General features: G+C 37.4%; 1 non-coding gene across 1 annotated transcript; it reads right to left on the reverse strand.

Annotated features, from left to right (window-relative positions):
- Positions 1–12199: 12199 nt before the first annotated feature.
- On the reverse strand, positions 12200–12306 carry LOC114372705. Its single transcript, XR_003658275.1, has one exon. It is a non-coding gene; the product is annotated as a small nucleolar RNA R71 (small nucleolar RNA).
- Between the last annotated feature and the right edge of the window lie 277 nt (positions 12307–12583).

Genomic DNA, 12583 nt, shown 5'->3' on the forward strand with positions numbered 1-12583 from the left:
CTCTTAGAGGGTGAAAAATTACTATAAGCAAGCATTCTTTTGATGATTTATTCTCATTCTCTAACATTCTCATTTTCTAAAATTAAGGTCATTGAGTTCTCTTTATCTACCATTTTTTCTGTAGTAGTGGAGTTCTCGACATCCTTATCTGAATGATCATCATGTTAGCCATCATTTGCAAGCACTATATAGTTGTTGTTTCGAGCAAATATGACAAATGAAATACTGAGCCCAAAAACAACAAAAGTAACCTTTTCATTGTTTTGGGTACAAATCTTTGAAAACAAAATATAAACTAAAAATAATGTGACACTTTTGTAATTGTTTATGAACACAATAAATAAAACAGGAAATGTTTCTAAAAACAAATAGTAGCTCAATAATGACTAATGAGTAACCAAATTAGTTCAAATAGCTTCTAAGATTATTACAAAGTAAACTTTGACACTTACATTTTGAAGGTGAATTAGTGAGTTTGGGTGAATGTTTGCAAACTTGATTTGGGTTATGTCAGACCCTAATTTCATCAAGGTATAATGTTTTTATCATTCGAATATCATGTTTTGATCATTGTTAATCAAATTACGGTGTTTGGCACCAGTTGCAGCGCAAGGCCGAGGGGTCGCTCAGGGTTGATGTTTGATTGTCAGATCTGGAAATAAAAGCCATAAGGAAAGGGACAAAATGATCATTTTCTGGAACTTTCTAGACCTAAACTCACCCAGGCTGGCATCTGGCTCACCCGGACCATGGGAAAGCTTCAGCCTTAAGCAACTAGCTCGCCTGGGCGAGTTGATACCTTGAAGCCTAAGCAACTGGCTCGCCCGGGCGAGCTTCCCTTGCACCAAATGGATTTTTCTATAAATAACCATGTAGTGGGAGAGGTTAAGGGGGTTTTGGAACTGAAGAAAATAGAGGAAAAACAAAAAAGGAAAAGGATTAAAAGAAAAGTAAAGCCGAGGCGCTACAGAATCGCGACTTGGATCATTTCCTTCGCCATTTCTCTTGTGCCCTGCGCATCAATCGGTTAGTTTTTCTTAAGGATCGAGTGTAATCTTTGTACCCTTAGGTATCCCTCTTGATGTTATATATGTAGTCTTTTCTACCCAAATATCACTTGAGATCATTTCAAGGTCCAACGCCTTAACCACTCTTTGTTTGCAATTAAAATAAATCTTTAAACAAAAAACATAAAATCAATTCAACACCTAAACATTCTTACTTAAAGAACTACGTAGGTTTGAATTCCTCATTGCACCTTGGGATACGTAGGAGCAAGGGCAACCCCTTGTTAATTCAAAATAATAATAATAATAATAATAATAAAAGGGAAAATATATAATTTTGAAGTCACGTTTTGCACATTCGATTAAAGGCTGTCGTCCCTTGTGACGAGCGCGTGGGTGCTAATACCTTCCTTATGCGTAAAAAACTCTCAAACCCTTCTTTTCAAAATTCGCAGACCTCTTTTTGGTTTTTCTAACGTTTTCCTCAAATAAATGTTGGTGGTGACTCACACTCGTTTTCTCCCTAGGAGACGAACGTGTTTTCTTTTATTTGCTTTCGCCATCTCGTCGCAAGTTAGGTTCGATAGATTGCGACTCCACTAGGGACACGTTAGAGAGTTAAGTCATTTGATCGAGTGTGTAATTTTATCGTGACCTTTTATTTATTTATTTTTCCTTTCTCTTTAATCCCTGCATTATGCTTATGTTTGTTAAAGTTTCATTCCATTACCGTTCATTTTGCAGTTTAGCTTTAAACTCATTTCCTTTATTTGTTGTTTCGCTCATGTTTGTATATAACCTTTGCTATGTTGTTACTTGTATCTTTGTATCTATTACCTTTGTAGTTAGAAATAAGTTGTGCCATTAAATCCTAGGATAGACAACATGTGCTATACTTCTTGTATCTGTCTGGGAATTTTCTAGTTGTTTTGCAGGTGGGGTTGGGTAATTCTTAGGTTGCTTCATTCACACACGACACTCACTTTTTGCACACACTTTGAGATATTGGGCCCTATACCCGGGTCTATGTTAGCCATAGGGAATGGAGGTTGATTTATGGTCATGCAGGGTCTCCAACTCGCTTGCTAACAGTGAAGCCTCATCTAGTGTTTTCCTCTTTTGGTGATGCATTGTTGCTGGTAGTCCCTACCGCCACAGTGTTGTTACCTAAGAGGATGATATCTCTAGAGGCCGGTCAGGTTACATGAAACTACCCTTGGGAGTTGTCACTAGATAGTGAACTTTTGGATCCTATCCGTTAGGTTCCTGAATTAGGGACACAAAGCAAACTCATCATGTCTTGTTTTCTTGATCGCATCATGCATCTCTTCATGGCATCATAATGGACATATCATTCCCGCATTTATCATTTATCATATTCATGCATTGCATTTGCGTAAGTCATTGCTTTGTCATACATATTCATTTAGCATGTTTTTGTTCAGCCAATTACATACATTCCGTTATCATCGTTCGAATGTTATGCATATTCTTGCCGTATAGTTGCTCATGCCTTGCATTCCCTTCTTCATCGGCTAAAGTCACAATGAAGTAAGAAAAGGATTTTATCAAGTCAAGGCCAAAGTATGGAAGTAACCAACTTGCAAAAGTTGGGGCAGAAGATGGGTCGAGTTTACATAGCTTCTTTGACTACTGCCAACACATGATTGAGTTAATAACTTACAAAATTTGGAACCGTTGATGTGTCCATGTTTTATTTTCAGTTGCATTTTGACTCTGACGAGATTTAATGAAAATTATAGTTGATTCGACCCTATGTTCTACTGAATATCCTGTTTAAAATTCACAATACTTCAGCAACATATCATTCACATGCATTCATACTTGTTTGTCTTTCCACATTGGTTGCATTGCTCATTGCATTTTTTCTTTGAAATTGGAATCGTAATCATTGTAACCAAAGAGAAAGATCACACTTTATGACACCCTTACCAAACGCGTGCCAAGGCCAGAATAATAAGTGAAATCGAAGAAGTACATGAACAAATGAAGGCTGATATGGAGGCCATGAAGGAACAGATGACGACAATGATGGAAGCAATGATGAACATGAGGAAGATGATGGAGGATAACACTGCTATAGTTGTTGATGCGAGTACTTCTATTGAGATGGACCTGATTCACCCGACTGGTTTTAATCAAGTGAATCATCCAGTCTCAGATGTAGTAGGTCAAGGAGATGAGGTAACAAAAAATGCATACGGGCCTCATCATGTTCAGGTTCAGAGCAAGCATTCCTTCCCACCATATAGGTTGCCTCCTAATTATACATCGCCCACTGTGGTATATGTTTCTGGTGAGAATATCAGCAATTCTTTACCCATAATCATTAAGAATTAAGAACCCCAATCTGATCATGCATATGTCTCTCAACCCATGGGGGAAACATGTGAAGTTCCCCAAGACCGATCACACCCTGGCTGGGTTCGGGGTTTATCCAGGATATACCACTGAAGGGCAGGCATTTTCTGGCATTCCTGTGCTGAACGCTCCCGGAATATCTCAATATCGCCCTTATCACAACCCTTGCATTTTGTAAGGGGAGAGAGGCCTTCCACAGTACTTGAGAAGGAAAGGATTGAGCATATGGAGGAGAGGCTACGCGCCATTGAAGGAGGAGGAAATTATGCCTTTGTTGACATGGCAGAGTTGTGCTTGGTACCCGACGTGGTTATTCCTCCAAAGTTCAAGGTGCTAAATTTTGATAAGTACAAGGGAACCACTTGCCCAAAGAATCACCTGAAAATGTATTGTAGGAAGATGGGGGCGTATGCGAAAGATGAAAAGTTGTTGATGTGTTTCTTCCAGGAGAGTCTTGTTGGGGCAGCTATTACCTGGTACACTAACCTGGAACCTTCCCGAGTCCATTCTTGGAAGGACCTAATGGATGTTTTCATTAGGCAGTATCAGTATAACTCTGACATGGCTCTAGATAGAATGCAACTATAGAATATGTGCAAGAAAGACAATGAATCTTTCAAAGAATACGCTCAAAGGTGGAGAGATTTGGAAACTCAAGTAGTGCCCCGATGATGGAGAAGGAGATGATAACAATGATAGTGGACACGTTGCCAGTGTTTTACTATGAGAAGATGGTAGGTTCCATGCCTTTAAGTTTTGCAGATTTAGTTTTTGCTGGCGAGAGGATTGAAGTGGGTCTGAGAAGAAGGAAATTTGATTATGATGCTACTGCGAGTTCTAGTAATAGAAGACCTGAGATGAGTGGAGGGAATAAAAATGAGGGAGAAACCCATGTTGTGACTGTCGTTCCTACATAGCCAAATTCCCACTAGCCCCTTTAAATCCCATGTACCAATATCCTCCCCAACAATATCAATACTCAGCCAATATCAGTCCTTCCCATTACTCACCACCCTACCAACCAAGAACACCCAATCATCCACAAAGGCCACCCCTAAATCGGCCACAAAATCCACCTGTTGCACATCTAAGACCAAACACCACCCCTAATTCCAATCAAAACACAAACCAGGGAAAGAACCTTCTAGAAAAGAAGCCTGTAGAATTTACCCTAATTCCAGTGTCGTATGCTAACTTACTCTCGTATCTGCTCGATAATGCAATGGTAGTCGTGAGCCCATCAAAGATTCCTCAACCTCCATTTCCCAGAGGATACAACTCCAATGTGACAAGTGCTTATCATGGGGGAGTTCTGGGGCATTCCATTGAGCATTGTATGACCCTGAAACATAAGGTGCAAAGTCTGATCGATGCAGGCTGGCTGAGATTTGAGGAGGAGAATTTCTTGTGAATTCTGATGTCGTCAATCGATATTATGCATGATGCTTAGGGCAATTTGAAAGTGTTGGACAAGTGGCCTCAATAACTTAAGAGGGGGGTGAATTAAGTTTCAAAATTTTCCCACTAACAAATTTTAACCCCCTTTTAAATGATATATGATAGGCTCAGAATACAAAAGAAGAAGAAGAAGCAATCAATTTAATAATGTTCTTTTAAATGCGCAAGACAAAGTAAACTGCAATAAAATAACTGAGATAAGGGAAGAGAGAATTACAAACTTTCTTTATCCTGGTTCGACCACTTCCCATGCCTACGTCTAGCCCTCAAGCAACCCACTTGAGATTTTCCACTATCTCTGTAAATCCTTTACAAACTTTGAACACACCTTGGAATCCCTCACCCTTGTGTTCAATTGATTTGAAAGTGATTGAGCAATAGCTGTTTAGAGAGCATTTGACAATTAAGTTCTCTTTTTAAATCTCTCTCTTACTTTTCAAAGTCAGACACACATATATATAGGCCCATTGTGCCTTTTCAAAATGGTTTGAAGAGATGTGTCTTTTCAAAAAAGCTTTTCTGAAATTTTCTCACTAGTAATCGATTACAGAATTTTGGTAATCAATTACACAGTTATATTTCTGAAGAGTCATGACTTTGCAAAGGTTTTTTTTAATCTCTTCACTGGTAATCGATTACAAGATTCTAGTAATCGATTACACATATCAAAATTCAGATAGTTTTGTATCGTTAGTAAAAAAATATGTTCACAAGCTCTCTGGTAATCGATTACACAGTCTGATAATGGATTACCAGTTCAAAAATATCTTTTTGAACTGATTTAGCCTTTGATAAAAGAGTTTTTGATACTAAATATGTTGAGGTCAAACTAAAGCAATCAAATTGAGATTCTTTAAACAAACTTACTAAGTTCTTATCTTAGATTTACTTGATCTTGTTTGCTTGACCTTGAATTCATCTTGAAGCAATCTCTGTTTGCTTAACCTTGAATGTTTCTTGAAGCAATCTTGTTTGATTATACTTTGGCATCATCAAAAACCTGTATTCATACATTTATAGGAGGTTGTTGTTAGATGTTTCCAATGACTCATTAGGATTTTCAGGTTTATGCTATTACTGTAAACAACAGTCTCAATGTTAATAATATGGATTAATTTGATGTTGCTATCTCTCATTCTCTCACAATTACATCTTTGCTTATTTAACCTTCACTGGAATGTGAATGTACGTCGTTGGTTTGTTTGCTCAAGTGACTTGCGCTCCTGAGTCGATCTCTAAGTCCGCCCAAACAAAAATTGCACGTTCTACACATTTGGTGGGGGTGCCGTAAGCGATGAGTAAAGTTAAATAAACATTTGATTGATTGTGTTTGCAAATAAAAAATAAGAGGTATAGACATTCATGTGACCTCATCTTATCATTCTTAAATGTTGTCTTTCTTGAGAAAAAAATTAGTTGTGAAGAACAAGAGCCATTTGACTTAATTTGTCAATTGAAAATCCTTTAAATATTCTTGTCCTTGAAAATTCTTTTTCGAGAACCTGTACACTTTCTTTCATTTCTTCTTGCTACAAGGTCATGACAAATGACAACAACATATACCTCTGAACCCTACACTGGGGCAATGACAGCCACCATGCATGAGCTTCAAGCGAACCTAGGGGCAGACAAGAAGTCCTCACCCGAAAGGTTGAAAACCCAAAAGGATGGCCTGGGCAAAAGTTAGGGAAATGAAAAAAGAAAAAAATTCAGGGGCATGTTATCATAGGTTTCGTCCCAAAATCTAAATTGTAAAAGTCTTTAGTCAAGATTTGAAATGACACATGGTCGTGTTTCATCATCCCAAACACTAATTTATCCCTTGTTACCCCTTCTGAGCCAAAGCATATTTGTTTTCTTTAAAAAAAAAACAAAAAACCCTAAGTAGGAACCACCGCTAAACTGGCGGAAAGAGCAATGCAAACAACACATGCATGAGGCTTACCAAGTTCTAGGTTGGGCAACAATGATGTTAAGAAAAAAAGCAGAAAGCAAATCCGCCAAAGGCGAGCAAAGCAAAAGGAGACAAAAAAATCTCTAAATTTTACAAGGAAGGCACAAAAGTGCAATAAGGATTAATGTATAAGACAAATGGAGTAGAACCCAACCCAAAAAGTTGAAATGAATAAAAGTACAAGCAAGGCTATCAAGGTTCTTACTCAATATAACCCTTAAACACTCTTTGAGCCTTTCTGATCCTTTCTTTCATAGTTCTCTTACTCCCCGACCACGTTAGAAGCCCAATAAAGTCCATATGGATCATGTAATGACTAGTTTTGCTTTTAAGTTTGGATTCTAAAATGAAACCCGCACACGCTTGTGATTGCTAAAAAAAAGAATCCTCAAGGTTTTGCACTTTCACATTTGAGAAGAAAACGCATTCGACCAGGAGCTCGTGGAAAATGCCCAAAGACAATTGTGATAGTAGGATACATCTGATGTTAGTCGCTCATGCAAATCCCATAGGATTCCTTTCAAATCCAAGGGTAGCCTTCGTTATATAAATTCTCTTGGTCATCAAGTTTCAACGGGAATTACAGACCCTTGGCATCACTCTATGACCTTAAATCAGGAAAGTCTCACTTGGTCATATACCAAAGTGTAACAATGCATTGCCATCCTTCAATGGTGCATGTGATCGATCCCAAAGCCTTATATTTTCTTGTTGTGCAGAATGATCAAAGTTTTTAAACAAAAAGGGACGAACCCTAGGATCAATATTTCAGTTGATTAATTAAATGTCAAACGACTCCACTGCCGTCACCCTAAAATTGTCAAGTAATTAAATCAAAACACACACTCTGAGGGAGTCCCCAAAGAGATTTGCAAAAGATAGGATGAGGTTGCATGAGTTATCACATCTTTCAAAAAGAGATAGTCAATCTGTGTTTTTCACAAAAAAAAAGGAAAGAATGTCATGAGCATTGCACAATTTGCATGATTCCAAACCTTTTGCATTGCTAGATAAAAAGCCTACATTTTACTGCATTCCAAAACCTCTGTATTCCAAAACTCATGTTCATATCAGGCTATAAGTGCATTGATTTCTCTTTATATACCAATTTCCAAAATCCAATGTCCTACCTTTTGAGTTTAGGATGAGAGGCCCTCTCAAAGAGTCAACATCTTGCTTTCTTATAAGGTTAAGCCCTTGGGTACTAGTACCTATTGGCATGTTTCATAGGACTCAACGTCTTTTGCTTTATGTTTTCATATGACTCAACATCCTTTATTTTTGTTTCATAGGACTCAAAGTCCTGACCTTTATCTTTCATAGGACTCAATGTCCTCGCCTTTATGTTTCTATAGGACTCAAAGTCCTTGCCTTTATGCTTTCATAGGACTCAAAGTCCTCGCCTTTATGCTTTCATAGGAGTCGACGTCCTCGCCTTTATGTTTCCATAGGACTCAAACTCCTCGCCTTTATCTTTCATAGGGCTCAATGCCCTTTATCTTTATGCCCTATAGGACTCAACGTCCTCATCTTTATGTTTCCATAGGACTCAACATCCTCGCCTTTATGTTTCCAAAGGACTCAATGTCCTTGCCTTTATGTTTTTCATAGGACTCAATATTCTTTGTCTTTATATTTTCATAGGACTCAACGTCCCCTGCCTTTATGTTTCCTTGGACTCAACGTCCTTTGTCTTTATGTTTTCATAGGACTCAATGTCTTCTATTTTTATGCTTTACAAGACTTCAATGTCTTCTGTTTTTACGCTTTACAAGACTTCAATGTCTTCTGCTTTTATGCTTTTCAAAGACTTCAATGTCTTCTATTTTTACGCTTTACAAGACTTCAATGTCAATGTCCCCTGCTTTTATGATTTATAGGACTCCAATGTCCTTCATTTTGTGTTTTATAGGACTTCAAGGTCCTTTGTTTGGTGTTACAAGACTTCAATGTTCTTTTGTTTTTTCGGTTTCATTTTTTTTCTCTGGCATCCAGTTTTGAATAGCCAGACCGCTCGAATGAAATAAGTGTCATTATCTTTACTTATCTTTTATTTTCAATAAAAGATAAGTAAAGAAGGGCAACTATCATACCCTAATTTCATCCGGTATGATGTTTTTATCATTTGGATATGATGTTTTGATCATTGCTAATCAAATTACGATGTTTGGCACCGGTTGTAGCGCAAGGCCGAGGGGTCGCTCAGGGTTGATGTTTGATTGTCAGATCTGGAAACAAAAGCCACAAGGAAAGGGGCAAAATTGTCATTTTTCTGGAACTTTTTAGACCTAAACTCGCTCAGGCCAGAATCTGGCTCACCTGGGCCATGGGAAAGCTTCATTCTTAAGCAACCAGCTCGCCTGAGCGAGCTGATACCTTCAAGCCTAAGCAACTGGCTTACCTGGGCGAGCTTCCCCTGCACCAAATGGATTTTTCTATAAATAGTCATGCAAGGGGAGAGGTTAGGGGGGGGGTTCTAGAACTGAAGAAAATAGAGGAAAAACATAGAAGGAAAAGGAGGAGACGAAAGGTAAAGCCGAGGCACTGTAGAATTACGACCGTGGATCATTTCCTTCGCCATTTCTCTTGTGCCTTGCACAATGATCGGTTAGTTTTTCTTAAGCATCGATGATGTGCCATTATTTTCTCCTATTTCTTAACCCTTTTTGGACCATTTTAAGTACTGATTAGTCTTAATTGTCAAATTAATTAGACAGTTTTATTATTTGGGCCCATTTAGCTAATTTGATATTTTCAATCTAATTTCAGGAATTAATGAAGCATTGGGCTTGAATCCAGAATTGGGCTTGGACATGGACTTGAAGAGGGCAGACTATTTTATTCTACAAAATTAGATCTTATCTTATCTTATCTAGATATTATTTAGATTTGATCTCATCTAGATATTATTTCATCTAGATCTTATCTTATCTTATTTTATCTAGATTTGATTTTATTTTATTTATGGGCTTGGATTTAAAACAGATTTGTAAGCTTTGGGGCTGGAAAACTATATAACAGCACCAAGGTTCTAGTTTAGGCCTCTCTCTTTTCTCCTCTCTTCTCTTTCTCCTTTATTTTTCGTTTTTACAATTCCAGTTCTGACTTTTAGTTTTATCAATAAAATTTGGTTCTTCAATCTATAATTTTGTTCTCTATTGATTAATGGAAGGCTAAGTCCCCAATGTTGTTTTCTCATGAGGATCAAGCACAGTTGTCTTTGAGGTTCTATTATTATTGTTAAATTATGTTCAGTTTTTTTTTTCCTCTTCACTAATTACACTGAATTTGTTGCTATTAATTCATGCATGCTTAGTGCTTGATTAATTGTCTCTACGCTTAATTTACGTTCATGCTTAATGATCGTTTATGAGTAATTGGTGTATGTGATGCTTAATCACATAATGAATGCCTTATGTTGAATTTCGCTTAGTAATTTAATCTAGGGTTGGATTAAGTGGTTGAATTGAATAAGGATAAACTCTCGTAACCTAGGATAAGAGACTTGCTTGTGAATCAAGGGGAAGCAACGTATTTTAATTCTGATATTTTCTAATTCCATTTTACTCGCTATTTAATTTACAAAAGCAAACAACCCCTGCCCCCAATTCGTTACTATTTTCCTACTATCTGTTATTAACATTTGGTGTATCATTGCTCATTGGGAAACGATCTAGGATCACTTCCTAGTTACTACATTTTAATGTTTATTTGATTCGAGTACTGACTCGATCAATCAGGTATAATCTTTGTACCCTTTTGTATCCCTCTTGATATTATATATGTATTTTTTTCTACCCAAATATCACTTGAGATCGTTTCAAGGTCCAACGCCTTAATGACTATCTGTTTGCAATTAAAATAAATCTTTCAAAAAAAAAACAAAATCAATTCAACACCCAAACATTCTTACTTAAAGAACTACGTAGGTCTAATTTTCTCATTGCACCTGGAGATACGTAAGAGTAAGGACAACCCCTTATCGAACTACATTTTAATGTTTATTTGATTCAGGTACGGCCTCGATCAAATTTGGCGCCGTTGCCGGAGAGCAGTGTCCAAAGGTTCATAATAGCTAGTGTCGTGTTAGTGTTTAATTCTTTCGTGTTGTGTTAGTATTGTGTTAGTATTGTTTAATGCCTTGTTATTTTGTTTATTGTGTGTTCTGTTTTACTTTTTTTTCTGTTCAGCACTTCCCCTGTTTCTGTTTTGGTGTTTTGCTGTAAATAGTGTTTTGCGACGGATTTAGCGACCACTTTTGTGAACTGGAAAACAGGGTAATAGTGGAAAACCCTTAGCGACATATTTTAGAGACCACCCTTGCTGAATTAATTAGGATATTTTGTTTTGGTAGCTATAGTTGTTATTTTTGGCTGAATTTTTTTGTGGTCACTTCTTTTGATCCATATTTTGTGGGAAAAATAGTTGGAGCCCTTAGTTTGGTCAGATTTGAAAGTTCCAAAAAAGTAGCAAATTTGATTTTTGTCAAAACTTCAAACGACCATAACTTTTGCTCTGGTTATCAGAATCGCAATTATTATATATGTATTTGGGGTAGAAAAAAGTTTCCCATAACTTCAAACGGCTGGCTGAGGTTTCCTTCTTCCAAAAATTGCAATTCTGTCAAAAGTTTTTTTATTTTCCAAGTATTATTCTCTTGTTTTTCTTAACTTGTCATTTTTAGCTTCAATAGTTAGACTTTGAATTTTTGTTTGAAATTTTTTGTGCTATCTTCTCATCATTTTATAAGGTTGCTCACAAAATTTCAAGTCATTTGGATATCAGTTAATGGTAGTTGTAGTTCAAACCTACATTGTTACTTGCATAAGAAGGCAACTAGTTTTGCATGCTGAATATAGGCAATCCATCTGACTTACAACCCTTTGATCCTGAGATAGATAAGACATTTCATAGACCAGTTAGACATCATTTAGTACCTTTTGAGCATCCTGAGCATTTTGTTATTGGTGATTTTGAGCATTATTGTTTTGAACATTCTGATTTTGAACATTTTGAGAACATGGCACAACCTCCACCCCGTGAGAGGACTCTAAGGGAAATGGCTGCACCTGATTTCACCTACGAAAGCTTGTGCATCCAATACCCTGATGAGGATGTCCCATATGTTCTTAAAACTGGACTAATCTATTTGCTTCCAAAGTTTCATGGCCTTGCAGGTGAAGACCCACACAAACATCTGAAAGAATTCCATATTGTCTGCTCCACCATGAAACCCCCAGATGCCCAGGAGGATCACATATTTCAGAAGGCCTTTCCTCATTCTTTAGAGGGAGTGGCAAATGACTGGCTTTATTACCTTGCTCCATAGTCCATCACGAGCTGGGATGACCTCAAGAGAGTGTTCTTAGAAAAAAATTTCCCTAATTCCAGGACCACGACCATCAGAAAGGATATTTCAGGCATTAGACAACTCAGTGGAGAGAGCCTATATGAATACTAGGAGAGATTTAAAATATTATGTGCCAGTTGCCCTCACCACCAGATTTCAGAGCAGCTTCTTCTCCAATATTTTTATGAAGGACTCAGTAACATGGAGAGAAGTATGATAGATGCTGCCAGTGGTGGAGCCCTTGGAGACATGACTCCTACTGAAGCCAGAAATTTAATTAATAAGATGGCTTCCAACTCCCAGCAATTCAGTACTAGAAATGATGCTATTGTCATTAGAGGAGTGCATGAAGTAGCCACAAATTCATCTTCATCAGGTGAGACTAAGAAGCTTGAAGGTAAACTAGATTCCTTGGTTAACCTGGTAACCCAA

The sequence above is a fragment of the Glycine soja genome, chromosome 10, assembly GCF_004193775.1.
Source record: "Glycine soja cultivar W05 chromosome 10, ASM419377v2, whole genome shotgun sequence".
In the NCBI taxonomy this organism is placed as follows: Eukaryota; Viridiplantae; Streptophyta; class Magnoliopsida; order Fabales; family Fabaceae; genus Glycine; species Glycine soja.